The sequence below is a fragment of the Sebastes fasciatus genome, chromosome 14, assembly GCF_043250625.1.
Source record: "Sebastes fasciatus isolate fSebFas1 chromosome 14, fSebFas1.pri, whole genome shotgun sequence".
NCBI lineage: Eukaryota > Metazoa > Chordata > Actinopteri > Perciformes > Sebastidae > Sebastes > Sebastes fasciatus.
The window spans coordinates 20,569,131-20,583,639 of record NC_133808.1 but is presented as its reverse complement, the minus strand read 5'-3'; positions in this window follow the sequence as shown (position 1 = coordinate 20,583,639).

Sequence of the window (14,509 nt, the reverse complement as noted above, 5' to 3'; positions counted from 1 at the left end):
TAATGGTGTTTGTGGGCTGCCGGCTGTGGAGTTTATGTTTTTTACATGTCCGTGTTGTGCCTTGGTGATGTTTTATTTTACTCTTGAGTCAATTAGAAGTGGCAGGTTATTTAAGCCAATTAGCCTAGTTGTTGTAGCCTCCACACCACGGTATCCTATAGGTCTAGCTCTTTCCATTTATTGACGGCCATTTTTTTGTTTGTAATTTGTCCTGTTTTCTGGTTAATTCTGATAAAGCAACACTGAGGGAGGCAGATGTATAATTGATAATCAATTGTGTGCACTGGCTACACAGAAATATATTGTTGGCTTGGACATCAGGAATCTAGGGGGTGATGTGTAGGCCTATACGCCGACATGTTGTTAATGCACTTTATTTTGTAGACTAAATGTGTTCTATAATTTAATAAGTCTATCATATAACATCATATCATATTTTTTTTCTTTACCTTTGTCTCCCCCCACTTTCAGTACATGTTATACAAGCACGTGTTATACAATTCTACTTAAAACCCCTTACTTTTCCTGGGCAACATCTGTGGGTTCACTCAGGCGTGGACGGGGCTGATAGAGCTTTGCTTTGCACTCACAGTCTTTGTCTTACACAGACATTAATGTGCAAATCAGCTTTACTTTAAGGTGGGCATTGACTCTTGGTTGAGTTCAGCGTTATGAGAACTTACTGAGAAAAATAAGGAAAAGAAAAATGATATACTGATATAAAAACAAAAAAAGAGTGAACAAAGTCAAGATGATGTCACTTATCAAAAATATAGTCAGTTTTCATTTTATCACTAGATGGCTGTTTAACCATCACACTGTAGCAATTAAATCGCATGTCATGCATCCTTGGAAAGTGACAAATAAGATTACATTTAACTATCCCTTGCTGGATAACTTGTCCGTAAATTAGGAGAAACACTGAATTTTTGTATATTTTATTATGTTGCTTATTTTTATTATGTTGCACACAACATCTATTGCATATTAGTCTGTGATATTGGGCTATATAAATACAATTGACTTGACTTTACATTACCTATAGTTTAATGGCACGCACTATTAACAAGACATATTCGCTTCCAGACACAAATCGATACCGCCTCGCTTACTGTAAAGTTCAATCTGACTGAACTTTGCCACCCCAAATTGTAAGACTCTCCAATGTCCAGCCAACTTGAAAAAGAGAGTGGCATTGACATTACATGCAGGGAATATAGATCGTTCACATCCTTGTTTTATAACTGCACAGAGCAGTAATACAAGCAGGAGAGCAGGGGGTTTGCTGCTTGGCTGCATGTGTGCAACAACAATAAGAGATGTTAATGACTGTGTGACTTCATGCTTACAACCTGGCTCACGCTATGTTTTGGCCTGCTTGCCTTTAGCACAGCATGCAAGTAAATTTTGCTCTGGTCTGACAGCACCGTCAGAACCTTGTGGGAGCGTTTTGTTACACTGGTTAGGGCAGGGCAACTTACACATGTATCATTCTTGTACATGGACTTTGGTAAATCAGATAAATCCTAACAGACCTTCACCCAACTTCAACCTGAGCAGAGATCAGCCACTAGAACTGAATACACTAGTATGGTTGTGCAGGGCCTTTAGCCATGTTTTGCAGTAAACTAAACATGTATTGATGAGAGGAATAAGCAGAATTGAAGTGAATGAATGATTTACATGAATTGGACAATTATTTTACAGGTTATTATTACTATCCTCGACAGCGTGTCGCTGGTAGTGTTTTCATCTTGTGAGTCTGTGTGTGTGTGTGTGTCATCATGGCAAAATCCTGGCGAGCCCTATTGTAGCGGTAGATACCACAGAAGCGGTTACGAGTACTTTACCAGATGTTTATGGACAGATTTTATCAGCACAATGGCATCACAACCATACATGTGTGTGGAGTTGAGATCAAAATCAAGGCAGAGTTGGAAGATGGGTGTGGTCAGAGCTAGGCTTGCCGCGGTAATCAGTGTTACCGGTGTTACATGCGATTACATTACGTACCCACCGTCATTTTGCTTTTTTTTACAGAAATAAAACCCATTTAGTTCATTTTCGCATATCAGCGCCGTGTTATAAATACATAGTCGGATGACGTACGCTACAAACTAAAAGTGAAAGTGTCTGCTCCGTACGGAGTCTCAGCTCAGAGTAACAGAGGTCAGATTTCACACACATAGGACAAGAGAGAGTTGACACACAAGACAATGGCAGAGGATTTGGTGTAAAAGCGAAAAGCAAAGCACCTATTTGGCAATATATCAGATTTAAATCCAATCTTATAAGGGAACCATTATGTTAATGAGGTAATCACTGTGAGCAGTCACAGCCGGTATGCGCGGCGGAGCTGCGTCAAGTGGAAACCTGCAGCTCCGCGGCAAAACCTTGACTGGAGAGGCCAGACACACAGCCATCAAAGTAAGCGCACTACATTCTGTATATTGACCGTCATCTTTTTCTTGTAAAATGTACGGTGTGATTGGTAACACAGGCGTTGTCACAAGTTTATTAACTGGTTGAAAAATGTCCTCATCATCCATGCCTAGTCTGTGCAAGGGTAGTAGTATAGGACTGGTGGCTTTGCGCGTGCATGTGAAATGTGCGTGCACGTGAGCACGCGCGTGCGTGTGCGCGCGTGCGCGCGTGTGTGTGTGGGGATACAGGTGAACCCTTGGTGACCCTGGTGTCCTTTTTGTAACCCTAGGGCTGATGTTAATTATTGGTAGTTGTCCAAAGGTGTCTGCTGTAAGGTGTTATCAGTTGCTCCACAACAAAAAAAGAAAGACCCCATCCTGTGGATCCTGATGCAGATAAAAAATACAGTTGTATCCCAATATGTGTCTTTTATTACAGTATCATTAAAAGTTCAAACAAACCCCTGGTCCCTGTGACCAAATGTTTTTGCTTTTTGGTGTTTCCACAGAAGACCCATACTGTTGATCCTGAGTCAGATAAAAAAAAAAGTAGGTTGTATCCAAGATGTTATCAGTTGCTCAGTAAACAAAAGAAGACCCCCTCCTGTGGATACTGGTTCAGTGAACAAAACACAGTTGTATCCCTATATGTGAACTCTGTTGTATCCAAGAGGTGTCTTTTTTATTACAGTATCATTAAAAGTTCAAACAAAGCCTAGTGTGCTGTGGTCAAAATGTTTATGGCTTTTGATGCTGTGGTGGTTGGTACTGTTTGCAGGCTATAGCAGCATGGATCCTGTAACCATATGTTTGTTTGTGAGAGGGTGTATGGATTAGCGTTGTTCGTAGTCGATATTAACATGTATCCAGGACAAATGGTGTGAGAAGGGAAGTATGTCATCTCCTTCATGTCATCTCCTAAAATTCTTTATGAGATGTATCTGTGAGAGGGGGTGGGGTATGGGGTGGTATTGTTTGTAATAGATATCAGCATGTATCCAGGGACAAATGGGGTGGATGTGAGCGGGATGGGGGTCATCTCTTGTATGCCATCTCCTAAAATTCTTTAGGAGATGTATCTGTGCTGTAATGATTTGTTAACATTTTAAATTGGTAGATGTGTGTTAGTACACCACTAATTTTGCTTGTAGTCATCTCCCAAAAAAAAAAAAGCGGTGCAATGTCGGTAGAGTTACAATATAGTGGGTTTTTAAAAAAAAAAAAAAAAATGTATGTAGTGTGAATGGGGCAACCTCAAGGCCTGTCAACCATGCGTATTCATGAGATGTCACTAGCTCCATCTTTTACCTACACTTTGTGTATATAGTCAGCATTCAGCTGAGGTCGTGTTTACCAAACTTCACAACTTTTGAAGAGGACGCTTTTCCTAACGCCACTCTTGCATTTTGCACATTAGGTACAGTGTTCTTTTCTTTGGATGCTTCATTTTTGGCATCTGTGAACATAGAGCTGATGTGACTGGCCAAAAAGCCCCAGTTTTGTCTCATCTGTCCAAAAGACATTCTCCAAGAAGCTTTGTGGCTTGTCAATATGCATTTTGGCATATTCCAGTCTCACTTTTTTATGATTTGGTGTCCTCCGGGGTTGTCTGCCATTAAGTCCACTTTGGCTCAAACAGGAGAAAATGGCTCATGGACTACTACTAAAACAATATGAATACTATAGAACTAACTAGCATTGTTAGAAAAATAATTATTAATGCGACAAATTTCTTGGGTATTTTAGCGTGCGATCAACTGCCTAAACACATCAGGCTGCTTGGAGATGGTCTTATAGCTTTTACCTTTAACATGCTTGTCTATAATTTTCTTTCTAATCTCCTGAGACAACTCTCTCCTTAGCTTTCTGTGGTCCATGTTCAGTGTGGTACACACCATGATACCAATGTTTAATGTGTCCCTATGGTCAAATTATTTTCAATCTTTTCTAGGGGTACCATCATTTTTGTCCAGGCCAGCTTCATTAGTTTGTTTTTTTAAATGATTCTGAACCAAAATTCAAAAACATTAGCTGATTTTCATTAGTTCATTTTCAATACATTTTTATTTATTATTACTTTTTTGTCAGTTTCAAGTTATTTCAGTGACCATTGTTTTTTTTTATTCTTTCTTTAACGGAAGGGTACCAACAATTTTGACTATGTGTGTAGATACACACACACACACACACACATACAGTATATACATATGTCTATATCCACACCCGCTTACATATAGATATCCACTTAGACACAGCCAATGTTTAATGTGCCCCTATGGTCAAATTATTTTCAATCTTTTCTAGGGGTACCATCATTTTGTCCAGGCCAGCTTCATTAGTTTTTTTTTTTTTAAATGATTCTGAACCAAAATTCAAAAACATTAGCTGATTTTCATTAGTTCATTTTCAATACATTTTTATTTATTATTACTTTTTTGTCAGTTTCAAGTTATTTCAGTGACCATTGTTTTTTTTTATTCTTTCTTTAACGGAAGGGTACCAACAATTTTGACTATGTGTGTAGATACACACACACACACACATACAGTATATACATATGTCTATATCCACACCCGCTTACATATAGATATCCACTTAGACACTTTCGCTTACACAGTTATCTATTCTATTTTACAGACAAAAAAAAAAAAAAGGACATATTTACATCCCTTTAGTTGACCTTTTTGTCGACATTACTTATTAATTAATTTTGTTTAACTCCAATCCTCACCCTGACTCAAAGTAGCCCACCCATGATCAAAAATGATATTCTGTTCTTTTATTTCTATTAACATCCCTCTCAAGAACACACTGATGTTTCAAAAACATTTTGAAATGTTCAGTGTTTAACTGTTGTCTTTTTATAGCTTTAAATATAAATGCTTTCCCCATCGTAATGATGATGTTGTTCAGGTCTTTTCCTTTTTTTTTTTCATCACCCCTTAAATCACCAAACATTATAGATAAAGGACAACTATAGAAATTTGATTTGTAGACTGAGATCCACTTTTTTTCAACGTTAATCCAAAATAATGTAACTTCCTTACAATACCAAAAATAAAATGAATGTCTGACTCCTCTTCCTCCTCACACAATCTACATATGTCACCTTGTTGGATGCCCCATTTTAATTTTTTTTAGCATTCTCTTAGTAGGCAAGAATTTGTAGATTAGTTTTAGTTGTAAAATTCTAATGGAGACATCAAAAGAAGTTGTGTAAATACATGCATATACTTTCCTCCATGGGATACATTTGTCTAACAAATACCCCCATTTTTGACTGGATAGCTACTGGTGTAGCAGAAATGTGTTTAAGTTGCATGTATAACTGATATATTTTCTTGTTTATTTTTGTCTTAATCATCCATGTTGTGTCCTTAATGTAGGGGTAACATGCCACTTGTTTTGTACATAATAATAGCTTCCTTTTCCAGATCTGAGGTATAGCTGCACAGAGTTGATTAAATGTAAAAAGGTCACAAACATTACCGTATACTATTTTAAATTCATCATAAGTCTTGATTTCGCCCCCACTATTCAAGAGGTCATTTATAAATAATATTCCTTTTTTCAAACATTGATTCAATAAAGATACGGTGATCATTAATCAAAATATTTCTATTATACCACAACACTTGGCTCTGGATTTCATAACTTCACACTGGTTGATGATATTGGTATTGAAACCAACTGACTATGGCCTCGTCCAAAAAGCCGGATAAGTATGGAAATGACTTTCTCTTTGATATAGTGAACTGAAAAGCAGTTAACTGGAGGTAAGGATAGAGTTCTTTGTGGAACAGAGGATGAGCAGACCTCAATCATTTTGCTGAAAACCACTGCGGATTTAAGATACATTTTGGTATAAGGGATGCTTTTAGTGCAAAGTTGAGTGCCTTAAGGTTTAACAATTTAAGTCCACAGTGTTTGTAATCATTATACAGATAAGCTCTTTTAATTTTGTCAGGCTTCCAACCCCATATGAAATTGAACACATTTTTGCTCATATTTTTTAAACAGCTCCTCTCCTGGGGTAGGTAATGACATGAGGATATAGATAAACTGAGGAATCACTAAGGAATTTATCACGGTTATTTTTTTTTCCATATAAAGTTAAGTTAGTCATTCCCCAAACTTTTTAATTTTCTGTCTACTGTATGTAGCTTTCTATCAAAGTTTTCCTTCGTGATAAGGTCCATGTCTTTAGGGATATGTATACCAATGACATCTATTGGGCCATCTGACCATTTTAGTGGGCAGATTACTATAGATATTAAAATTTGTACCTTTCAGAGATCCAATTCGCAGCACAGTACATTTATCATAGTTAGGTTTTAGTCAGGAAATTACTGAGAAGTTATTCAACTCTTTAACTAATGCAGTAAAGGATGCAACATTTGGTTGATTTTGAAAGTTTACATCGTCCGCATACATTGATATTTTTGATTCCAAACTATTTATTCTCAAACCTTCTATGTTGTTATTCATTCTTACTTTTTGTGCTAAGATTTCTATAGCTATAATAAATAGATACGCAGACAGTGGACATCCTTCTTTCAATCTTCTATATTGCTTAATTGTTTCAGAAAAAAAAACATTGTTTATTATTTTACACTTTGGATTACTATACATTACTTTTTATCCAACTAATTAAAGGGTCTCCAAAGTTAAAATATTCTAAACATTTATAAATAAAATCCAAACGTACTTTATCGAAAGCTTTCTCAAAGGCAGCAAAAAAAAAAAAAAATGAAAGCAGAGGTTTTTGTTGAGTCATAATATTCAATTATTTCAATTATTTGTCTAATACTGTCACTGATAGATCGACACTGTAAGAAGCCACACTGATCTGGATGAATAATATTGGGCAGTACTAGTTTTAATCTGTTTGCAAGACATTTGGCTAATATTTTAGCATCGTTACATTGTAGTGTGATTGGCCTCCAATTCTTTAGAGTAGTGGGATCTTTATACCTTCCACCTGAATCTTGTTTCAATAATAGTGAGATTAAACCTTCCTGTTGAGTTTCTGTAAGTTGTTTTTTGCTATATGACCAGTTGAAGGTGTTCAGCAAAGGTGTTTTAACAGACTCATAGAAGGTTTGATAAAAGTTTACAGGTATGCCATCGGCTCCTGGACTTTTTACCTTTTTCAAAGGAGTTAATAGCTGGATGTAATTCCATCCAGCGTAATAAGTCCCTCACAAGATTTTTTTCTTTCTCTGTTAACTTTACGGTATTATCGTCTTGAGAATTGGGGCTAGTATTTTGAGGCAATAAATCCTCTGGTGGGCTCTGTAAGGAGTACAATTTTGAAAAATAATTATGTTGTACCAGCAAAATTTCCCTTGGTTTTTTCAATGATTTTATTTCCTACTACAAGCTTCAAAACATTTTTCTTTACAGTGTTTTTATACTGCAGATTTTAAAAATATTTGGTTGATCTCTCCCGATTTTTCCAGCCATTCTATTCTATTTTTCAAATATGATACGTTGGCTTTCTCTGCACATAGTCTTTCTAACTCTCTTTCCTTGTGCTCAAGATTGTCCAGTAGAGCTTGTGACACATTTGTATTATTGTCTATCCGTTCTGTTAAATCTTCTATCTCAGCTATCAATATTTTTTCTGTCTCCAAACGATTTTTATTTTTCCTTGAGCTGTATTGAATGCAGTGTCCCCTTAAGGTGTATTTTAAAAGCATCCCATATAATCAAAGGATCCGCTGTATCATTATTCACTACAAAGAAATCTTTTATGAATTTGTTTGTTGTATCTATAAACTCTTTATCCTTCATTAGCTTCTGATTTAATTTCCAGTATCCTGGACCCCTATGAAACGTTGTGGTACAAATGCTCAAGGTTATAAGATGATGATCTGACCTAAATCTCTCTTTAATCTCGACTTTATTCATTTTTGGAGTCAAAGAAAATGATGTTAAGAAATAATCTATTCTGCTAGCCTGATTTCCTCGTCTCCATGTATATCTTGTTTGCTTTGGATTTCGCAACCGCCATATGTCAATTAAATCTAGTGAGGTCATGAGGCCAGAAATAGCATTATATGCTCTAGAATGATAATTCTTAGTTTGTATGCCTTTTCGATCCAGATCTACATCCAACACAGTGTTGTAGTCTCCTGTCATTATCAAATTTTTTATCATGTAGTTTTTCTTTTCTTGCAACATGTTGAATATATCTTGAAAGAAGAGTGGATCATCAGAATGAGGTGCATACAGATTTACTAATACAAATTCTAGGCTATCCACCAATATATCTTGTATAATATATCTACCTGCTTGATGTATTATTGTATCTTTGACCACAATATCTACTTCCTTTTTATACATTATCATTACAACTTTAGAATTTGAGCATCCGTGTGAAAAGTATATGTTATCCCCTCCACTCTGTTTTCCATTTAATCTCATACAGTTGGGTAGAGTGAGTCTCTTGTAAACAAAATATATCATAGTTTTTATCCGTAAGCCAACTAATAAAGTGTCCCCTTTTCTTCCTATCAGCTAAACCGTTACAGTTGAAGCTTGATATTACTAACTTAGACATATTTGATCTTCAGTGGATTCTATACTTTCATGATTCTTGAAAAAAAAAAAAAAGGATGGAAATAATAATAGTGACACCAAAACAACGGGAAGGGGCTGAAAATATTTCCTGTTTCTTCCATCCTCTGATGATATATTTTCTATTGTCATATTTCTCTCCCTTTTTAAATAGCGTCTAAGAGAAACATTTTACTATAACAAAACATCCAATCCCAATTTATGAGCGCAAAACTAAGAACAAAAGATCATCATTTTTTTATTTTCTGCATTGATGATCTTTTGTTCTTAGTTTTGCGCTCATAAATTGGGATTGGATGTTTTGTTATAGTAAAATGTTTCTCTTAGACGCTATTTAAAAAGGGAGAGAAATATGACAATAGAAAATATATCATCAGAGGATGGAAGAAACAGGAAATATTTTCAGCCCCTTCCCGTTGTTTTGGTGTCACTATTATTATTTCCATCCTTTTTTTTTTTTCAAGAATCATGAAAGTATAGAATCCACTGAAGATCAAATATGTCTAAGTTAGTAATATCAAGCTTCAACTGTAACGGTTTAGCTGATAGGAAGAAAAGGGGACACTTTATTAGTTGGCTTACGGATAAAAACTATGATATATTTTGTTTACAAGAGACTCACTCTACCCAACTGTATGAGATTAAATGGAAAACAGAGTGGAGGGGATAACATATACTTTTCACACGGATGCTCAAATTCTAAAGTTGTAATGATAATGTATAAAAAGGAAGTAGATATTGTGGTCAAAGATACAATAATACATCAAGCAGGTAGATATATTATACAAGATATATTGGTGGATAGCCTAGAATTTGTATTAGTAAATCTGTATGCACCTCATTCTGATGATCCACTCTTCTTTCAAGATATATTCAACATGTTGCAAGAAAAGAAAAACTACATGATAAAAAATTTGATAATGACAGGAGACTACAACACTGTGTTGGATGTAGATCTGGATCGAAAAGGCATACAAACTAAGAATTATCATTCTAGAGCATATAATGCTATTTCTGGCCTCATGACCTCACTAGATTTAATTGACATATGGCGATTGCAAAATCCAAAGCAAACAAGATATACATGGAGACGCGGAAATCAGGCTAGCAGAATAGATTATTTCTTAACATCATTTTCTTTGACTCCAAAAATGAATAAAGTCGAGATTAAAGAGAGATTTAGGTCAGATCATCATCTTATAACCTTGAGCATTTGTACCACAACGTTTCATAGGGGTCCAGGATACTGGAAATTAAATCAGAAGCTATTGAAGGATAAAGAGTTTATAGATACAACAAACAAATTCATAAAAGATTTCTTTGTAGTGAATAATGATACAGCGGATCCTTTGATTATATGGGATGCTTTTAAAATACACCTTAAGGGGACACTGCATTCAATACAGCTCAAGGAAAAATAAAAATCGTTTGGAGACAGAAAAAATATTGATAGCTGAGATAGAAGATTTAACAGAACGGGTAGACAATAATACAAATGTGTCACAAGCTCTACTGGACAATCTTGAGCACAAGGAAAGAGAGTTAGAAAGACTATGTGCAGAGAAAGCCAACGTATCATATTTGAGAAATAGAATAGAATGGCTGGAAAAATCGGGAGAGATCAACCAAATATTTTTTAAATCTGCAGTATAAAAACACTGTAAAGAAAAATGTTTTGAAGCTTGTAGTAGGAAATAAAATCATTGAAAAAACCAAGGGAAATTTTGCTGGTACAACATAATTATTTTTCAAAATTGTACTCCTTACAGAGCCCACCAGAGGATTTATTGCCTCAAAATACTAGCCCCAATTCTCAAGACGATAATACCGTAAAGTTAACAGAGAAAGAAAAAAATCTTGTGAGGGACTTATTACGCTGGATGGAATTACATCCAGCTATTAACTCCTTTGAAAAAGGTAAAAAGTCCAGGAGCCGATGGCATACCTGTAAACTTTTATCAAACCTTCTATGAGTCTGTTAAAACACCTTTGCTGAACACCTTCAACTGGTCATATAGCAAAAAACAACTTACAGAAACTCAACAGGAAGGTTTAATCTCACTATTATTGAAACAAGATTCAGGTGGAAGGTATAAAGATCCCACTACTCTAAAGAATTGGAGGCCAATCACACTACAATGTAACGATGCTAAAATATTAGCCAAATGTCTTGCAAACAGATTAAAACTAGTACTGCCCAATATTATTCATCCAGATCAGTGTGGCTTCTTACAGTGTCGATCTATCAGTGACAGTATTAGACAAATAATTGAAATAATTGAATATTATGACTCAACAAAAACCTCTGCTTTCATTTTTTTTTTTTTTTTTTTGCTGCCTTTGAGAAAGCTTTCGATAAAGTACGTTTGGATTTTATTTATAAATGTTTAGAATATTTTAACTTTGGAGACTCTTTAATTAGTTGGATAAAAAGTAATGTATAGTAATCCAAAGTGTAAAATAATAAACAATGTTTTTTTTCTGAAACAATTAAGCAATATAGAAGATTGAAAGAAGGATGTCCACTGTCTGCGTATCTATTTATTATAGCTATAGAAATCTTAGCACAAAAAGTAAGAATGAATAACAACATAGAAGGTTTGAGAATAAATAGTTTGGAATCAAAAATATCAATGTATGCGGACGATGTAAACTTTCAAAATCAACCAAATGTTGCATCCTTTACTGCATTAGTTAAAGAGTTGAATAACTTCTCAGTAATTTCCTGACTAAAACCTAACTATGATAAAATGTACTGTGCTGCGAATTGGATCTCTGAAAGGTACAAATTTTAATATCTATAGTAATCTGCCCACTAAAATGGTCAGATGGCCCAATAGATGTCATTGGTATACATATCCCTAAAGACATGGACCTTATCACGAAGGAAAACTTTGATAGAAAGCTACATACAGTAGACAGAAAATTAAAAAGTTTGGGGAATGACTAACTTAACTTTATATGGAAAAAAATAACCGTGATAAATTCCTTAGTGATTCCTCAGTTTATCTATATCCTCATGTCATTACCTACCCCAGGAGAGGAGCTGTTTAAAAAATATGAGCAAAATGTGTTCAATTTCATATGGGGTTGGAAGCCTGACAAAATTAAAAGAGCTTATCTGTATAATGATTACAAACACTGTGGACTTAAATTGTTAAACCTTAAGGCACTCAACTTTGCACTAAAAGCATCCCTTATACCAAAATGTATCTTAAATCCGCAGTGGTTTTCAGCAAAATGATTGAGGTCTGCTCATCCTCTGTTCCACAAAGAACTCTATCCTTACCTCCAGTTAACTGCTTTTCAGTTCACTATATTAAAGAGAAAGTCATTTCCATACTTATCCGGCTTTTTGGACGAGGCCATAGTCAGTTGGTTTCAATACCAATATCATCAACCAGTGTGAAGTTATGAAATCCAGAGCCAAGTGTTGTGGTATAATAGAAATATTTTGATTAATGATCACCGTATCTTTATTGAATCAATGTTTGAAAAAAGGAATATTATTTATAAATGACCTCTTGAATAGTGGGGGCGAAATCAAGACTTATGATGAATTTAAAATAGTATACGGTAATGTTTGTGACCTTTTTACATTTAATCAACTCTGTGCAGCTATACCTCAGATCTGGAAAAGGAAGCTATTATTATGTACAAAACAAGTGGCATGTTACCCCTACATTAAGGACACAACATGGATGAATAAGACAAAAATAAACAAGAAAATATATCAGTTATACATGCAACTTAAACACATTTCTGCTACACCAGTAGCTATCCAGTCAAAAATGGGGGTATTTGTTAGACAAATGTATCCCATGGAGGAAAGTATATGCATGTATTTACACAACTTCTTTTGATGTCTCCATTAGAATTTTACAACTAAAACTAATCTACAAATTCTTGCCTACTAAGAGAATGCTAAAAAAAATTAAAATGGGGCATCCAACAAGGTGACATATGTAGATTGTGTGAGGAGGAAGAGGAGTCAGACATTCATTTATTTTTGGTATTGTAAGGAAGTTGCATTATTTTGGATTAACGTTGAAAAAAGTGGATCTCAGTCTACAAAATCAAATTTCTATAGTTGTCCTTTATCTATAATGTTTGGTGATTTAAGGGGTGATGAAAAAAAAAAAGGAAAAGACCTGAACAACATCATCATTACGATGGGGAAAGCATTTATATTTAAAGCTATAAAAAGACAACAGTTAAACACTGAACATTTCAAAATGTTTTTAAAACATCAGTGGGTTCTTGAGAGGGATGTTAATAGAAATAAAAGAACAGAATATCATTTTTGATCATGGGTGGGCTACTTTGAGTCATGGGTGAGGATTGGAGTTAAACAAAATTAATTAATAAGTAATGTCGACAAAAAGGTCAACTAAAGGGATGTAAATATGTCCTTTTTTTTTTTTTTGTCTGTAAAATAGAATAGATAACTGTGTAAGCGAATGTGTCTAAGTGGATATCTATATGTAAGCGGGTGTGGATATAGACATATGTATATACTGTATGTGTGTGTGTGTGTGTATCTACACACATAGTCAAAATTGTTGGTACCCTTCTGTTAAAAGAAAGAATAAAAAAAAAACAATGGTCACTGAAATATCTTGAAACTGACAAAAAGTAATAATAAAAATTTATTGAAAATGAACTAATGAAAATCAGCTAATGTTTTTGAATTTTGGTTCAGAATCATTTAAAAAAACAAACTAATGAAGCTGGCCTGGACAAAATGATGGTACCCCTAGAAAAGATTGAAAATAATTTGACTATAGGGGCACATTAAACATTGGCTGTGTCTAAGTGGATATCTATATGTAAGCGGGTGTGGATATAGACATATGTATATACTGTATGTGTGTGTGTGTGTGTGTGTGTGTGTGTGTGTGTGTGTGTGTATCTACACACATAGTCAAAATTGTTGGTACCCTTCCGTTAAAGAAAGAATAAAAAAAAACAATGGTCACTGAAATAACTTGAAACTGACAAAAAAGTAATAATAAATAAAAATGTATTGAAAATGAACTAATGAAAATCAGCTAATGTTTTTGAATTTTGGTTCAGAATCATTTAAAAAAACAAACTAATGAAGCTGGCCTGGACAAAAATGATGGTACCCCTAGAAAAGATTGAAAATAATTTGACCATAGGGACACATTAAACATTGGTATCATGGTGTGTACCACACTGAACATGGACCACAGAAAGCTAAGGAGAGAGTTGTCTCAGGAGATTAGAAAGAAAATTATAGACAAGCATGTTAAAGGTAAAAGCTATAAGACCATCTCCAAGCAGCCTGATGTGTTTAGGCAGTTGATTGCACGCTAAAATACCCAAGAAATTTGTCCCATTAATAATTATTTTTCTAACAATGCTAGTTAGTTCTATAGTATTCATAGTGTTTTAGTAGTAGTCCATGAGCCATTTTCTCCTGTTTGAGCCAAAGTGGACTTAATGGCAGACAACCCCGGAGGACACCAAATCATAAAAAA